General features: G+C 47.9%; 1 protein-coding gene and 1 long non-coding RNA gene across 19 annotated transcripts in view; one reads left to right on the top strand and one right to left on the bottom strand.

Annotated features, from left to right (window-relative positions):
• Bcas3 (BCAS3 microtubule associated cell migration factor) overlaps positions 1-17893 on the top strand; it is a 478038-nt gene that overhangs the window by 418045 nt on the left and 42100 nt on the right. The window lies entirely within an intron of this gene.
• Positions 14286-17893, bottom strand: part of LOC110342176 — a 52914-nt gene continuing 49306 nt past the window's right edge. For all 6 annotated transcript variants that reach the window (XR_005878368.1, XR_005878367.1, XR_005878364.1 and 3 more), the window contains 2 exons: positions 15380-15597; positions 14286-14901 (listed from right to left, as the gene is read on the bottom strand). This is a non-coding gene — a long non-coding RNA (uncharacterized LOC110342176). The remainder of the gene's footprint in view (positions 14902-15379; positions 15598-17893) is intronic.

Here is a 17893-nt window from a genome sequence, read left to right on the forward strand (position 1 = left end):
TCCTTCAGAGGGGCCAGACTCTGCCTGTCTTTCCCTGTCCCAGTGCTAGACATGGACTAAGTACTCTAGTGCTCAGAGCAGTGGGCACAGACTTAGTACCCTGTAATGATCAGAACAGTGGTTTAATGGAGATGAGGACCCAGCCTCCTCTGCTGTATACATCAACAAAACTGAAGCCCACAGCTGACATGTGAACTGGTCACAGAGAAAATTAGAACACAGAATTCTCAATTCCAGATTATTCTTCCTCTACTATATATCTTGTTTTTAAAAGTCAAAGTGAAGGGCTGGAGACAATAATTAACACAGTTTTAAATCCCATTTTTGCATGGCAGCTCACAAGAGTCCTTAACTCCAGCTCCAGGAGATCTGACGCCCCCTTCTGGCCTCCACAGACACCAGGCACCCACATGGTGTGCATACATAGGCTCAGGTAGAGCACTCAGACACATAAAAAGAAACTGTGCCTGAAGGTGATGGCGCACACCTTTAATCCCAGCACTCAGGAGCCAGAGGCAGGAGGATCTCTGTGAGTCTGAGGTCAGCCTGGTCTACAGAGCGAGTTCCAGGACAGACAGGGCTACACAGTGAAACCCTATCTCAAAAAAGCAAAATAGGTAAGTAGGTAAGTAGGTAGGTAGGTTTCAATTAAGACCTAAGTGAAATATCTCCCAAAGGCAGCTGTTGAATGGTGAGCAGGAACTAGGCTTGGAGTCCAGCCCCTCTGCTGACTGACTTTGTGACTTTCCTTAAACCATGGCCTCTTCCCTGTCTCATTGGCCTCACTTGTGAAATTAGGGGTGATGACAATATGTTCTCGAAGTATCCCTGTGTTCAAAAGTCTGATGATCTAAGAATCCCTGTGTTCAAAAGTCTGACGTTCTAAGAATTTCAAAGTTGAAATTCTTGAGGAGAAATAGAAAAACGTTAAAAAATAATAATAGAGAGCAGAATCACAAAGCTCTGGGTTTGACCTCCATCACCGCATAAGCGTGACCTGGAGGTGCACATACCTGTAATCTCAGCACTCAGGAGGTGGGAGCAGGAGACTGCAAAGTCAGCTTGAAACACACACACACACATACACACACACACACACACACACACACACACACACACACACACACACACACACGCCCCAGAAGAGTTATCGCAAAGAACTGTTCTTGTTAGAGATACTAGAATTTTTTATCTTAAACCCCTTAGCCAGGTTTAGTGGTACACACCTATAACCTCAGCTCTCAGGAGACTGAGGAAGGAGAATAACCACAAGTTTGAGGCCAGCGTATCCAAACAATTTGTGTTCCAGAAGCTCATCTTTCCCCTTGCCAGCTGAATTTCTTCTGGTGACTTCTGACTTTCTGACTGTCTCTGTGATTCACAGCACTAGCCACAGCCTCTGTCACTGTCATATTTAGTGAGGCTTTCTGTGGTCCATAAAGACCATTGCCAACCACTGGCTGCCCCATACATGTAGCACATGACCCTTCCGTTTCTGTGGGACTGACTCTCATGTCCCACCCCATCCCACGCTTGCTTGGACTGCTGTCTGTGTCCTGTCCTGAACAGTTATCAAGCCTGAGGGAACACTGCCCCAAGCCATTCCCAGCAGACCTTCACTGGCTCTCCCCGAGGGCTTTCCACACCAGTTCATTCTTGGTCCATGGCAGGCACATTTCTCACTGACTTCTACCCCACAGGGCTATGTCTAATTGAACAAATTTGAACAGCAGGCGGCACAGCCGTGACAGCAGGGAGCATTGATATATGGCCTAAGCAAGGGACTCATATCTTAAAGTGACAAGGGTTTCTTTTCTGGAGAATGACTGGATAATTTCCAGAAGTACCAGCTTGACCATTATAATTGGCTGGCTCCACAAAGAGGAGTCTCTGAAGAGTGTCTTTGCTTCTTCTCTGACAGGATAAACAAAATAGGGTGGGCCCTGGAGACTGTCCCTTGGACCAGGTTACCATAAATGCCTCCTGTACCAAAAGCTGCCAATGTCTGGAAATATCATGGTGGCATGCCTTTGTGAACAGTCTCCATCCAGAAGTTCAGCATCATTCAAGTGTCTCTTAGGTAGTGCTGTATGATGTGACTGTGCTTACTCAGACACAGTGGAGAATGTGGAGGGTGTGGTTAAGGGAGGGGAAAATACATTATCTTTGTGAGTTTATAAATAAGCATAATTACAAATTGTGTGAAGTACTGTAAAGAAAAAACTTCAATGCAGTCTGAAAGGCATGTCCAGGGAATTTCCCTAAGGAGCTGACATGCAAGCTGAGGGGACAGGGTGAGGAGGTAACAGAAATAAAATGGTCCAGAAGTGTCTGTGTGGTCGGAGCTGGACACCCGAGGGACAGCGACAAGGGCTGGACAGTAGGTGCTCCCTACTTACCTGGATCTTACTGTTTTGCTTGGCTTTGTTGAGATAGATTCTCACATGGTTACCCAGGCTAGCCTTGACCCCTCTATGTAGCCCAAGCTGGCCTCAAAATTTCAACAGTCCTTCTGCCTTGGCCTCCCAAATATGGCAGCTACTGGATCTAAAGCTAAACTAGGAATGAGGAGGAGCACACATGCTCCCATCTGAAGATTATGGGGATGGTCTGAATGAGTTTTGATAAGATCACTTTAGTGGCAGTGTGGCGGAAGATTACTGTAGATGTCCAATGGGAAAGATGGTGGGGAGGATTAGACTGACGTCACCAGCCATTAGAATGGACATGAAGACATTGTGAGGACATGGCTAGGTGGAAGGGGGGGGAGGTATTAAGGGTGCTCCTCCTCATTCTCTGACAGTTGTCAGTGGAGATGAGTGGTGCAGCCACAGTTGGGGGTAAGGGCCTTCCCCACAGTAGAGATGTTTGGGCCATCCTTCCTGGAGTGTAGCAAGGAAAGAGGAATTAGAAAATGGTTAGTTCTAGCCCTCAGGAGGATTGGGTGACACAAAAAAACACAAACAAAAAATCAAGCAAACGCCTATTGGAAAAGGTAATGAGACTGCAGAGTCAAGGAGACTTTTACCAATTAGTGTATTACAAATCTGTCATGCTTTGCATGGAGGAGGTCCCATGGGGTCTGTGGCCAATTCACTATGCTGATAATGAAGCCAAGATCAGCATTCCTTCCCCCAAGGCTTCCATAACCTCACCCTGAAGAGACCCCCAGCTTTCCCAGTCACCCCAGTAACTCATGCCAAGGAGCACACAGGGAAGACACTCGGTGCTAATACCAGCATTACCACTCTGCTCATAGCCTGACCTGGAAAAAAAACTATAATCATATAGTCTCTCTTTTTCCCTTACCCCTTCCCGCCCCTGGATGGTGATGTTTGTTCTCTGCCAACTCTGACACTCTTTAGTCATGGAGAGATGATTCTGCCAATTCCTATGGGCTCCTCTTGGCTGAAAGTACACACTGAGTCCTGGAGTGGGCAGAGCCTAGCACCATGCTGGGCACAGAGAAGATGTTCAGCTCCTGTTGGCTCTTGAGTTCCTGTTGTAAACTTATTGCGTGTGTTGAATGTCAAGGCAGGGCAAGACTTGGGAAGACAGGAGAAGAACTCACAAAGTGGTAGCTGTCTTTGGTCTGGGTGGCAGAGACTGGGGATGATGAGTAAGAGCAGTGTCTTGGGGAGATTTCTAAGGGTGCCTGCTAACCTTGGGAGATGCACTTTCATGAGGTATGTGGCCAGCCCTGTCACCTGTTTCATCCAGGGTGCCCCATTCTCAGTTACGGTGTTTGTGAGGTATGGATATTGGTGCTTCTGAAATTCCCTTGGAAGGGTGGAGAAGTAGCCAGAAGCCCCCATCCCATTATTCCAAAGAACCCTAGCAACCCATCTGGGCAGAGGATGTCACCTGGTATAAGCCTGCACTGTCTAAAGACTGCTGTCATCTCAAGGGAAGAGCCAAATGATGTAGGCCTTCTTATATCCTGCTCTAGAGATGAGAGCAAGAGAAAGAAATTCCCTGTGAGGAAAGCCAGAGATCAAAGAGCATGTTTTAGCATCATTTTAGCCTGCTGTGGGCTTCCCACTCTGGACATGCGGCCATGTGGCAAGTATGCAGCTTATACTTGTTGACTCAGGTTAATATATATGTGGGCCCTTCCACACCCTCATCCCCTCACTAGGGCTGACAGAAGCATTGTCTGCCTATAATCGAGAACATGGTTTTGGGTGGTGTACTTTTTTGGTCTGTCCCAAACCAGCCTTTTCCATGTATCATCCTGTGCTTGTCTGCCTGTTTGCATGTTTGGGCTAATCATTTCCATATGTATGTCTGGCTTGGCATGTGGGTCCTGACCTCCCATGAGCAAGGCCAGGCTGCTTCAGACAAGTGTGGAGTCAGAGTAGCCACCCAAGTCACTGATGCTTGAGCCAAGCCTCCGGCCACTCCCTGAGGGGAAACCTGCCTCTTTCTCTGTCTCCGGCCACTCCCTGAGGGGGAAACCTGCCTCTTTCTCTGTCTCCGGCCACTCCCTGAGGGGGAAACCTGCCTCTTTCTCTGTCTCCAGCCACTCCCTGAGGGGGAAACCTGCCTCTTTCTCTGCCTCCGGCCACTCCCTGAGGGAGAAACCTGCCTCTTTCTCTGTCTGTTGCCAAAAGGCTCTGTGGAAAAACACCCAGGTGGCTTCTCCTTGAGGCTTGTGGCCATGAGAAAGTGTTGTTTGAACAGATCCTGCCTGGGAAGCCACCTCTAGGACAGTGGGGCTAAGGTCTCCCCAACTGTCAGATCAGGTTACCTTAGACTACAAGTATCTCACTCTCCTCTTTTCATAAGCTTCATTGAGCTTCCAACTGCTGGGAATCCCTGCTCACCACGTGGCCTGTTTGTGAGGGGCAGAGGTCATGGCAGCTCCAATGGCAACCTGTTGAAAGCAGTTTTGACAGGTCTTTGTGTTTATGGCTGATCTGCACCTACAATCTTTTTTGAGATAGGATCTAACACTGTATCCCAGGCAGTCCTGGAATTCACTGTGTAGTCCAAGTTAGCCTCAAACTTGTGGCAATCCTCCTGCCTCAGTCTTCTAGGTATTAGGATTATATCCAACTACAATCTTAACAGGGCACCATCTGTCACCGGGATGAAGCTATCCGTGACTTCGAGCTAGACCTAGGACAAAATGGCAACATTTTTAAGGCAGCTGGGTCCTTCCCCATCATCATTAACAGATAACCCCTTTGCCATCTTATGCATGTCACAGTGTTCTTAGCTCTCGTTACCAACCTGAGCCCAAGAGCCCAGGTTTTGACGGATCTGCTACTATAATGTTTATAAAGTTCTGGACCCTCTCTGGTCCTTTGTTTCCTGGTGGAGAGATGAACCAGCATGTAGGTATTCATCAAATTATTCATTCATTTACATTCCTTCAACATACAGTTTGGCTAACCCCCCAGTAGAAGCCTCAGAGATTCAGAAAGGTAATCAGACATAATCTCCAGATGTTCATGGTCTACCAAGGAAGACAGATGTGTAAACAGGCTCAGGGTACAGTAGGAACATCAGCAGAGGACTTCCCCGCATATGTCAACACTCTCTCCCTGGAAAGCCGTTGATAGAAAGAGGATGTGGAGATCAATATTTCATTCTTCAGACTTTAAATAAAGTCATCTAGGAGATAGTGTTGAGCTGTACAACATGGGTCAAATTACAGAACTTCTGTGAGCCTCAGTTTCTGTACCTATAAAATGGGATGCTATAAGTTTTGCATGGTTAAAATGAAAGGGTAAGAGCAAATTCAGTGAGTAAGCCTTACACATAACAGGAACCTAACACATAACCTGCTATGTTACACATAACAGGTCAAAAGAGGGCAAAAGAGCCACAAAAAATAGCTTTACACATATGTATGTGTGAAAAAACCCGAAATGCCACCAAGACAGCTAATTATAACAGCAATTATATTAGTGTCCAGCAGATGCCTGACTCAGTCACAGCCTGTGGCTCAGGGCCCTGAGGCTCTTTCTGCAAACCAGGCTTCCTACATAGAGTTGGCCTCTAGGCAGAGAGAACCTGAGGCTGCTTCCAGCCCAAACACTCAGGCACAATTATTACCCTGGGGTAGCTAGAACAAGCCCAAGGGTTTCTCTTCCATCAGCCCTGCATCATTTTCTACTATCACCTTTTCTCACCCACTTGACACAGGCAAACTGCCCTTCAGGGAGCGCACTCTGTGGCCATGCTTGCCTTAAAGCACTAAGACCTTATGCTTGTGATACACAGTGAAAGCAAGTGTGTCCTTCCAGGGTGTGGAGGGGACATTGCCCTTTGATCTAACCTTCTAGCTGGCTCACACCTGCCTTTTACCGGGGCACTGATGGTCCCAGAACAACCTCTTCACTCTGTCTCACCCCCAAAATACTGGGGTTTGATGGATGCTTCTGACCAAAGCGTCTGGCACCTTCTTCAAGTTTTAAGACCCTCACGGTGACCTTTCTATGCCCCTTAGCCATCACTCCTTCTGGGAAACCCCAGACTCAGAAGCAGCCAGGGTATCCATCCCAGGGCATTTGGAGTTACTGGAGAGCAGCCGTCCTTTGGCCTGTACCTTCTCCTCTAGACACTGACTGGCTCCTCAGAAAAATTCCTTTCTGGCCAGGAGATTTAATTACTTTATAAACCCTGGCAGCAAGCAAGGAAACGGCAGCCTCGGATTGTGCTCTCCTCCGAAGTCCGCAAACCGTTAGTTGAGCCAAACCCCTGAGTCTGGACTGGGGCACGAGTGCCCACTTCTCCTGGCCGCTTCGGATATCTGCTGGATTGATAAGTATGCAGACCCACCCCAGGCTCCCTGTCTCAAGGAGCCAGGCTGCAGGGCCTATTGGCCTTCTTCTGTGCCTGGAGCTCCAGGGGCCCGGTCCCAGTGGTGCAGCTGTGGATCAGGGCTGTGCTCAACTCCTTGCTCCCCGCTTTGCAAAGCAAACTTCAGCCTTTTACTATTTACCTTGGCAAGTCCGGGGCCGGATTGATGATCTGTAAAGTGGATTTGTTATTTGGCTGTTTGCTTTGGCAGCTCTTGAAAGCGCTTCACTGATTACAGCCCCAGATGTCATTGCATGCATTACCCGGCTCCATAACAGGGCTTTGAACACTTTAATTTAAACTACAAATACTATTAAGCTTTTTGCACCTCTTTTGCCTTTAGTTCCCGTATGTTGAATATCGGAACGGACAGCCTGCGTGCTCTCAAGCTTCCTCCTCAATGTGCTTGTTAGTTTTCTCCCACGGAACACTTCGGGCTTCCCTCCTATTCTCTGTGCCTCCCTCTTCCCAGAAGTTTTTCCCTCCTATGTCCATCCGTTGTGATTTTCCCAACAGGTTGTCTTAGTCTAGTTTGGAACATCATCCCAGCCCTACTGCTGTTCCATCCATCCACAAGGCTTTTCCACAGCCATTGTTCATTTTGGCATCCCTGACCATTGTTTGTAACCAGGAATATACCACATCATGTTGCCCAACAACAAAAGGCCTCAGTATTCATGCCGGCCACACTCAAAGCTGGCTCTGATGCCATTCTTTGGCTTTATTTAAATCCCTCACCTGAGTGGGAGGAGGAGGGACTCATGTCTTGGTCTTTAAGTGAGGCCATTACTGGTTCATATATCTTGGGGGTTATTGGTAGAGAGTGCTGGTGTCCTGGCTAATGGTGGGGCATATGACTCAGTGTTCTCCAAGGTAATTGCTTCTTCCTGTTGTAAATAAACCATTAGCCAGGGTCCTCGCCTCAGGAAGCAATTTAAGGCCCAAGGGAGGTGGCCAGAGAAGTCAGCTTGCAGCCTCCAGGCCGGGAAGCTTACCTCTGCCCACAGCATGTCACTGCCCTAGGACTTCCCCCCTGGAGCAGCAGAATGCTCCTAGCCATCTCTCTGCCAGTTCTTGACAGGCTTCCCCTGGCCTTTGATTTGCCAGGCTCCATGTGAACGCTTCCTTTAAGTTTCTTTCCAAAACAGACGGCCATTACTTCTATGACAACTAAACTGAAGACCAGTGGGATTTGTGGGGAGGTGTGGTCTTTTTCCTCCTACTCCTTAAAAGTTCTTCACCATGCATTCTCTCTCTGTCTCTCTCTGTCTCTGTCTCTCTCTGTCTCTCTTCCCTTTGGCTTTAAAATGTTCACAGTGTTCTTGAATGAAGCTCAATGCATATGCCATATAGCTTTTAAAGACAAAAATAAAATTAAGTTAGAATTTAAAAACCAAAGTCCTCGTGGTATTAACAGCTGACAGAATGCCTATGGATTCCACCCTTGCTTTATAGTTGAGGAAACTGAGATGAGGTGGAGGACCTTCTTCAGCACACAGCCTCTTCAGAACTAAGAAATGGTTGGTTAGTCAGGGCTCTCTGGCTGTGTGGGCAGCCTCCCTCTACCCTTCACTGGAGCCCTCCCCCGCCCCACCCCTCACTGGAGCCCTTCCTTGTATGTTTGGTCGGAGTTTTGACTACAGTGTCTTCCCCATGTCTAAGCCCTACAAAGGTAGGCTGAGAGTCACCCTTGATGTGGTACTGCAACGACTAACCCTGGACCCCACTTATTACAGGGGACCCAGTCTGTGGATCCTGGATGAATACCTACAGTCCACTCAAGTGGTTCCCAATTTGAGAGGACTCTGACTTTCCTAAGGCAGTCTCTGTCAGGGGCAGGCTCGGGAGGGGGGATACAAGCACTTCTAACTTTGAAATATTTCAGCCGAACAAGTTAATTCACTTTGTAAGTTTACTTTAGGAATAGAGGTTATTGCAGCATTTTTGGCCACTGCTCTCATTCTTCTAAACCTTGACTATAATAAGCAAATTGGGCAGATTAAGGACATACTTAACTGCCAAATGGTGTTCTGAACTGTGTAAAGTTACCCAGGGCTTTTCTTCTTCTATAAAAGATTGTGTGGGTTCTATGAACTTCTCTGCTTTTTTTTTTCTCTTCCTGTTTTACTGTGTTTGAAGTATCTTGTGGTGACCTGTTGGGATTGGAGTCTTCCATATGGAAGTGTTTCTTTAACTTTTTAATCATTTCTTTGGGGAAGGAGAAGTTAGGGATAGCAGATGTTTCTCCAGCATTGTTGGCTGTGTGGCAGAGCTGGAGGTCAAGGCTCTTCCCAGAGTGGAATGCCATCACCATAGACCTGGAAAAGGGGGCCTCTGTGGGAGCTTAGCACCTCACCCTGACTGATGGCTTTCTTTTTCCCCAGGAAGGGTACGTTTTTCCTCCAGGACACTGACAAGTTGTGTGCTATTATCAGTCTTCAAAATGGGAAACTTAGCAAAAAGAACAAACCTCTGTCCCTCTACTCTGGGCACTCACATTCCTCTTCACACTCCATTTCTCAGCCAAAGTGTACTATCTTCATCTCCAAACAGAAAATTGCAAAAACTGGTCTGATCCTCCCATGTTCTTTCCGTGTTCTTTTAGGCAGTGTCTCCTGGTATGGTTGCTCTGAGGAGCTTGCAAAGGCCTGAGCCCGGGCTCCAGCAGTGGCCAGATCCTTTGCCCTTGGTCTGGCTTCCCACCATGCTCCTGGTGTCCACCTGCCCTCCATTTCTAGGGTATCCTAGACTGCTAGTGAAGGAAGGGCTTGGGCTCTGAGTAAGAAGCAGGCACTGGCTCGCATCACATGGAGAAGTAAAGATGTGATGGGGAAAGGATCTCAGAGTCCTTGGCATTCTGAGCTTTCTCTGTTGTGCTGTTCTTACTTATATCCTCATGTTCTTACTTATATCCTCGCATTCTTACTTATATTCTCGCGTTCTTACTTATATCCTCGCGTTCTTACTTATATCCTCGCGTTCTTACTTATATTCTCGCGTTCTTACTTATATCCTCGCGTTCTTACTTATATCCTCGCGTTCTTACTTATATCCTCGCGTTCTTATATCCTCGCGTTCTTACTTATATCCTCGCGTTCTTACTTATATCCTCGCGTTCTTACTTATATCCTCGCGTGTGCCTGTGCATCGTTGTACTCTATTCATGTAGCTCCGTCGTCCTTGGAGCTCTAATACTCTCTTGACCAGTCTAACGCTTGGCATGGGAAACTGGACATCTCAACCCTTAGAGATTGGACACTCTGACCTTACCTCTGTGCACATGCCCAGTTTTGGCTGATCTTAGAGGCAAAGCAGATGGGTCCTCTTTAGCACTTGAATGAAAGGCCACCTGAGAATGGCAGGTGCTACAGAGAGGAGACAGATGATAGGTGACAAAGGGGACACGTATTGGAAGGAGAGGCAGAGGATGATATACCAACCAGGAAGAGGGGAAGAATGGCAGGTAAATGTGGAACCCTGGAAGCCTAATAAGAAGAGGAGTCTACTCCTAGATGTGCCCTTGACCTGCTTAATAGACCCAACCAGGTGAGAAACTGCAGGGGGATTCAATAGCATAGCAATCATTAACTTCGGAAGAGCAGATTCAAGAGAGGCGGAGGCCAAAACCTGCTTGGAATGGATCCAAGGAGAGAAGAGGGGGAAAAGAATTCATAGCCAGCAATGCCAGACTTCTCTTTCAAGGAGTTTTCACTTTCTTTCAGGGCAAAAGAGACATGGGACAGTAGCTAGAAGAGGAAGAAATGGCGGTCAGGAGAGTCTCTTCTTCTTTCTTTTTATGAATGGAAAAATACTAGAATATTGATGGCTTGGTGCATGGTGGGTGGGGCATAGTGCATCAGTGGAGAGACCAGTCAGGTGGAAGAAAGGGGCACGGTACTCAGGTGCAGGACACTCTCCTCTCCTCATCACTTTCTTTTCTTGGTGAGGTCATAGTCTAAGCCCTCAGCTGAGAGTGCACGTGACACAGAGGTACTGAGAGATTGAGGACTCGGGAGACAATAGGAAGTAAGCGCTTGGGAGAATCTAGTGATTGGCAGCCCAGAGGTCACTGTAAGCTAGTGATCATCTGTCTAAGACCAGCGAGTCTGGTGGCTTCCTCTGAGCTGTGAGTGCCTATCCAAGGACAAATGAGTAAGTGGAAAGTTGAATTCAGACAAGCTGTGCTTTCCCTGGGCACATGCAGCGGTTCCAGACTGAGTGGATTTCAAAGGACCGGTTGAAACAACTGGCTATGGTGGCAAGAGATTACATGGAGTGGGGACAATGACGAGTGGGACCCACAGATTGTAGACTATAGTGAGGCTCTCTATGTGCTAATAAACCAAAGCAGATTCAACAGGAATGAGATCTAGGCATGTTTTCAGGTGACAGAGAGAAGCACCCACCCAGCCCCGATCTTAAACCTAAACAATTCTGATTATGGTCTAGGCCGAAAAGCTCACTGCATGTAGAAGTTCACACCTGTAATCCCAACTGAGACAGAGGGATTTAAAGTTCGAGGGAAGCCTGGGATACAAAGCAATACCCTCTCTCAAAACACAAAACAAAACAAAAAAATTAGAAAAGCTTACTAGTTGATAGATAGCCTCATTTGAGAAGTACAGGTGAGGGGCCTTGGGGTGGTGGAACACTGATCAAGGCCCTGCCTCAATCCGTAGTACTGCTATTATAGTAGCACATAATGATAGTAATTACTGTGTACAAGAAGTACTAGTTAAAGCCAAGTATGGTAGCTCATGCCTAGAATCCCAACACTTTGGAGCTGAAGCAGGAGGATTACCAGGAGTTTAAGGCTAGCCTGGGCTACAAAATAAAACAAGAGACTACTGGCTATGCAGGTGCATGCAGCAGTTGTGCCCAACAAGTGGAGACAGGGGCACTAATGTTCACTTGCGGTGCCCTCCTGAGTGTGGTCAGATGTCTCTCCTGACAGATTCCCTTCTCAACATTATCCTCCAGGAACTTGTGATTATCCTCTGCCTGAGTCAAAAGCTGCTTAATTCCTCTAAAAGCAGTGCCAGTTGGGCATTCTGCCTAGAAAGAGAAGTGAATCTGTGTCATGTCAGTGTCTGTTCAGCCTCCGTGGACAACTCTCCAGGCTGCCCCACCCCCCACCTTCTCCTTCCACAGGGTCTGAGGCTCTGTGGGGTGCCTGGGTGCTGAAGTCAGACTGGACACAGACTCAGGTACAGTGGGCCAGTTGAAATGTGTGTGTCAAGGAGATTTGGGGGACCTGATCTGGGAGGCAGGTAGAGGAAACTAGGGATTGGCCAAAGTGCCACTCTAAATGAATTCTCCCGTGAAGCCTGCCCCCCTCCCAGGGAGCCCCTCTAGTTAGGCAGCCTAGTGGTGCTCATATAGAGACAGATGCAGCAAGCCTTCTCTGCATTCGCCTGCCCTGATCATCCTCTGATAGTCCAGAAGCTCAGCCTCTTACCAGTTGCTTTTTCCTCCCTGTGTCCTCACTGAGACTTTCTTCCCTCTGTACCTGGATATGACTGTTACGCTGCCATGTGGAAACTGTAACTCTCTGAAACCAATGACACTAAAGGCAGTAGGTACTAAGTTTTGGGCATACAAACAATGTTCTAGAAGAGACAGGAAGTCAGTGGGACCAACAGAGTGTGTTGTGTACTGACATGCAGAGCTGACCTAACCTAGGGGAGCTCAGAGATGGCTTCCCAGAAGAAACTGTTTACCTGTGATCAGAAGAGCTGGGAGGACGTGAGTTCCCAAGGTGGAAGGAAGCACCTTTACCAAAAGGCAAGGAGTGAGACGGAGGAGCCTAGCAGTTTCAGGGCCCATGTCACCAAGGAAGTTAGTGGTTATGGCAAAGACAGCTGTCACTCCAGTCCACATTTGCTACCCAGGTGTAAATTTTCTGATTCCTGACTGAAGACACACACCCTTACACCCCTTCAGAAGCCACGGCTTCTATGCCTACTCTACCCCGTGGAGACACAGGATAAACTGGATTATGAACCTTCTGCTTGGGGCGGGGGCTTGCCCACTGTCATTATTGTCACCGTCTTAGGGCACCACTTGGCCTCACGCAGCACCAGCTGTTTGACGCAGAACAGAAGTGACAAGGGCAAATCCAAACCTCTGCAGAGCGTGTTCAGTGGGAAGAAGAGGCAGCAGAGAAGCCTTCTGGTGCCCAGCCTCCTTCCCCCACCTCCCTGGGCTCATCGGAGGTGACTCTGCCATGCCCAGTTGGTTGCTGGGAGATTCTTCGGAGGCTGTGTTGTGTTTGTCACTCCTACGCCGAGTAGCTCTTAAGATTCGCAGACTTCTGAATCTTTAAAAGAAAGAACTAGAAAAGAAATCCCAGCGGCAGTTAGTTGGTAGGTCATCTGCCAAGAATGAGGAGAGAGTAGTGACAGGTTTGGGGGCTTGAGAAGAGGGGGAAGTACAGGAGGGAGCTGACCAGAAACAAGTGGAATGACTAAGTAAAGGTTGGGAGCAAGCAGGGTCCAGCTGATTAATTTCTCATGGCGCTAGTTGACCGCGTGTGTACATTTCCCCCTCACAGCCCCACACCCTGAAGCAGAGCAGCGAGTCCTGGGGTTGGATGGCATATCCCTGGCCAGGAGGATGCAGATGGCTTGGTTCTGGCTTTATCAGATATCTCTGAGGCCTGAACGCTGGGACAGACAGTGTCTTAGTTAAGGTTATACTGTTGCTAAGTTGAAAACATGATGACCAAAACAACTTGGAGAGGAAAGGGACTACTTAGCTTACTACGCTTCTGTATCACTGTTCATCATTAAAGAAGTCGGGACAGGAACTTAAACAGCTCAGGAACCTGGCAGCAGGAGCTGATGCAGCAGCTATGGAGGAGTGCTTCTTACTGGCTTCTTCCCCATGGCTTGCTCAGTCTGCTTTCTTCTAGAACCCAGGACACCTGCCCAGGGGTGGCCCCAATGACCATGGGCCAGGCCATCCCCCATCAATCACTAGTAAAAATGCTCTATAGACTTTTTGGCTTTTTGAGACAGGGTTTCCCCATGTAACAGCTTTGGTTGTCTTAGAACTTGTGCTATAGCCCAGACTGGCTTCAAACTCATGGAGATCCACCTGCCTCTGCCTCCGTAGTGCTAAGATTAAAGGTGTACACCACCACCACCCGGCACCTACACTCTAATTAAGGTTCCCTCTTTTCCAGTGACTCTAGCTTGTGTCAGGTTGACATAAAACCAGCCAGTAGAAACACTGAAAATTTGTATTAACAAAGAAGCCAGTGGATTAAGTGGGGAGGGCTCTAGGAGCTGGCAGATTCAGTAAGATCAAACAGTATTATTAGTAAGAATAAGAAAGTGACAGATATGCAAATAAGAAGTTCCATGATGAAAATGCGGCGTCTCTAAGCTTAAAACAACTAGGTGTGCCATGTCAAGATCCAGGCAAATGGCTTGCTAGGGTGAAGGTGAAAGCCATTGGTGTGTAGAGCACAGTGAGCTTCAAGGACAAGTTTATTTTAATTTGTATTACATTTTATTCATTACATATATGTGTGTAGGTGTGCCTGCTCACAAGCATATGCGCCATAACACATTGTGTGAAGAGGTCAGAGGACAACTTGTAGGAGTCAGTTTTCTCTTTCCACCAGGCAAGTCCCACAGATTGAACTGAGGTCATCAGGCTTGCCAGAAGTGCCTTTACCCAATAAGCATCTCACCAGGTGAGGCCAAGCTTAGTCTTGCACCTGAGTGTCACACTTTCTTGGCCATTGTCAGGTTGGTTGAGGAGGTAACTAGCAGTGGTATAGGTGCCATGATTCACATGGAAGTCAGAGACTGACTTAGAAGGTCTATAGAGGCCAGTGGTAAGGATGAGTGGTGCTGGTCCATTGCAGATGTTGTGAGCTCAGACTTCTCTCCTGATTGGCAGGAAGAGGTGATGTAATTCACAGAGCATTTGTATTCCCTTGGAGAAGCAAGCACTTTTGACTGATGGGTCATTTTAGTGTAATTGAAAAACCAGGGGGAAGTTTGTAGAGAACACTGTCTGAAGTGCCCAAAAGCTTGGCCTCTGTGTTCAGCTCTGTCTCCTAGTCCAGTGTCTACAGACCTGAAAGAGAGGAGTGTCACAGGTCACTGCGGAAACACATGGGGGTGCCGAGGAGCTCAATGAAGCATATATTGGATTCCAGATACTTTTCTGAGCCCATGCATTCAAGCCCTAGTATATTTTGTTACTACCATTTTATAGATGACAAAAGCAAGTCCAGAAAGATAAGGAACTTACTGTCCAGGTTGTGGGATTCGTGACAGAACAAGGACCTCAAAGCCCCGCAGTCACCATTTTCTGGAATGTGTCTGCAAGGTTCTGCAGAACTCAGGTCAAGTGGATCACTGAAACCCCACACATGCCATGCAGAGGGCTTGGGGAGGAGGGGAGGAGGATGCTTCAGACAGGGGAGGAGGGGAAGAGCATTCTGGTGGCAGCAGTCACCCCCCCCCCCCAGGCTTTCCAGAGGAGCCGCTTACTCCCAATGAGTCCTGAAGCTGCAGGAGGCAGCTCGTGTGGCACCACCTCTCATACTGACCTGAAATACACCTGTTCATCGTCTCCTTACGCTTCCCGTTGACTCGGGCCACCAGAAATCAACTGTTTCCTTCTCCATAAGACTTTTCTTCAAATGTTAAATATTTGGGTCCACCATCATGGTGCTTCTTCTGTTCTTCAGGGTAGCAGCCTTGATTTCTTCCTTGCTTTCTTTGCGCCAATTGTCAGGAACCAAAGCTGTGCATAGGAGACAAAGTCCTAAAAAAAGAATGAACAGATGTTGCCCTTCAGGGACTCCTAATCTCCTGGGAAGGATGGAGCAGAAACTACTTTATGGCTCTCCCTCTTATTCCTAATCTGTGACTACTTTCAAAAGCCTCATCAGTGTCCCAGTAGGCACCTGTTGGGTTATAATTGATTCAACCACGGTACAAAGTGGAAAGTGAGCCTGGGTCCTAGGAGGCTGTTGGAGGCCTATGTCAGACACAGAAGTGGGAGACTTCAGGTTCATCCACATTATCAAGAATGAAGAGGACTTGCAGGGAGCGGGTAGGGTCTGGGTCTGGAGAGCTGGTAGGGGCCAGTGTTCAGGTTTGCACCAAGGGACTGGGACTGGGACAAGACTGAAGGGCAGTCGTATCAACACAGCAGGGAGGACCAGCATCTATGGCAGGGCTCCTGAGAACACGAGACAGACTCAAGAGCGTCTAAAAGGTAAAAGTCAAAGCCTTACTGGCCACACAGATGGCAGAAAGGGACAAGGTCAGCGGGGACAGTGAGGAGAGCGCTTCCAGCCACATAAGGGAGGAATAGTGAAGCTGCTCTGGGACCGGCCGCTGGGTTGCAAGTGCCCATGGGTGTTTGTGTGAAGGCATTTGTTCCTACAGGGATGCATTTGGATCGAAAGAAGCTCATGAGAGACATTTTGGGGTCTCTTACATGTAGGTGGTTGTTTTCATAACAATGGGGTTGGGAAGCTCACCCAAGGAAAGTATGCATAGAAAATAAAGAGAGAGGTCTTTATTAATTGCTTTTCTTACTGCTGTGACAAAATGCCTGGCAGAATCGACTGAAGGAAAGAAAGATTATTTCGACTCACAGTTCCAGGATCCGTCATAGTAAGAAAATCATGGAGGCAGGAGCAGGAGGCAGCTGGTCACACTGTGTCCACAGTCAGGGAGCAGGGAGGTGCAAGCTGGCCTTCAGCTCACTCTTTTAGTAATTCTGGGATTCCAGCCCATGGAATGACGCCACCCACAGTTAAGGTGGGTCTTTTCACCTCAGCAATCAAATAGAAATTCCTTCACAGACGTGGCCAGAAGTTTCTCTTTGGGGGGATTCCAGAAACTTCTGGCTAGTTGATAGTATTAAACCCACACGTGTGAGTCCCTTAGAAGCACAAATTCTCTGTTGCTGATGGACTAAAACAAAGCCTCAAGAAAGGCTTGAGGGTAGTGAGAGCAGAGAGGAGAACCGAAGAGCACAAGGTCCCCCAAAGAAGCCTGCTTTTCTTTACAGTACCCAGCTGCCCAAGGGACCCATTGTGCCCCCTGAGCCGCCATGACCGTAAAGGGCACTCACAGGCTTTTCTGATCTCAGCGTTTTTTGTTTTTCTATCTTTTTGGTTTCTATTGTGAAAACTCTTGTTTGTTTGTTTGTTTGTTTGTTTGTTTGTTTGTTTGAGACAGGATTTCTCTGTACCTTTGGAGGCTGTCTTGGAACTCACTTTGAAGACCAGGCTTTCCTGGAACTCAAAGATCCGCCTGCCTCTGCCTCCCAAGTGCTGGGACTAAAGGTGTGTGCCACCATTGCCCAGTTGTTGTACAAACTGTTGTGTAGCCCAGAATGGCCTCAAGTTCACTGTGTAACTGAGCATCACCTTGTAGTCCTGATCATCCTGTCTCTGCCTCCCAAGTGTTGTGATTACAGATGAACACCACCATCCCTGGCTTGGCTTCTCTCTTTAGGGAAGTCTAGGAAAGATGCCCTGGGCCAGAGGTCATTTTACAATAACCTGGGGGTTCCTGCCGACCACCAAAATCATTCCCACTCTCCACCCTGAATAGACACCACCTGACCTGAACGATGTTGGATCTCTTCCAAGTTTTGGAGAATCCTCATGTCCTGAGCCACTGTACCTGATGGGACTAGTGTCTCTTTTGAGTCCCTCGACATCTGGAGGTGGGCATGCTAAGCTGCTGACCTGCAGGAGGACTGCGGGGTTTTGAGAGATACTCAGTACAGCAGAGATCCTGCAGTTTATGCCCAGCTCTACCTCTGTGAAGTGTGCAGGCTGGTGCCCCTCACTGCCCTCTGGTGTAGATAGTCTGCTTGCCCACTCTCTCTTTTGAATAGCAGACCTGAACATAATCCAGTCTTCAAAAACAAGGCGCCACATGTTTAAAAGCTAACAGCTATTAACGAAGTGGGGAAGAAGTACCATATGTAGACAAAGGCCATTTTTGGGTTGTTGCCATGGAAAGCTCAGGCCCAGTTTGTTTACATGTTTGAGGCCTAATGTGCTCAGTGTCCCCAGTGGTGAAGTTCACGAAGT

This window comes from Mesocricetus auratus, unplaced genomic scaffold (assembly GCF_017639785.1).
Source record: "Mesocricetus auratus isolate SY011 unplaced genomic scaffold, BCM_Maur_2.0 Super-Scaffold_100007, whole genome shotgun sequence".
NCBI lineage: Eukaryota > Metazoa > Chordata > Mammalia > Rodentia > Cricetidae > Mesocricetus > Mesocricetus auratus.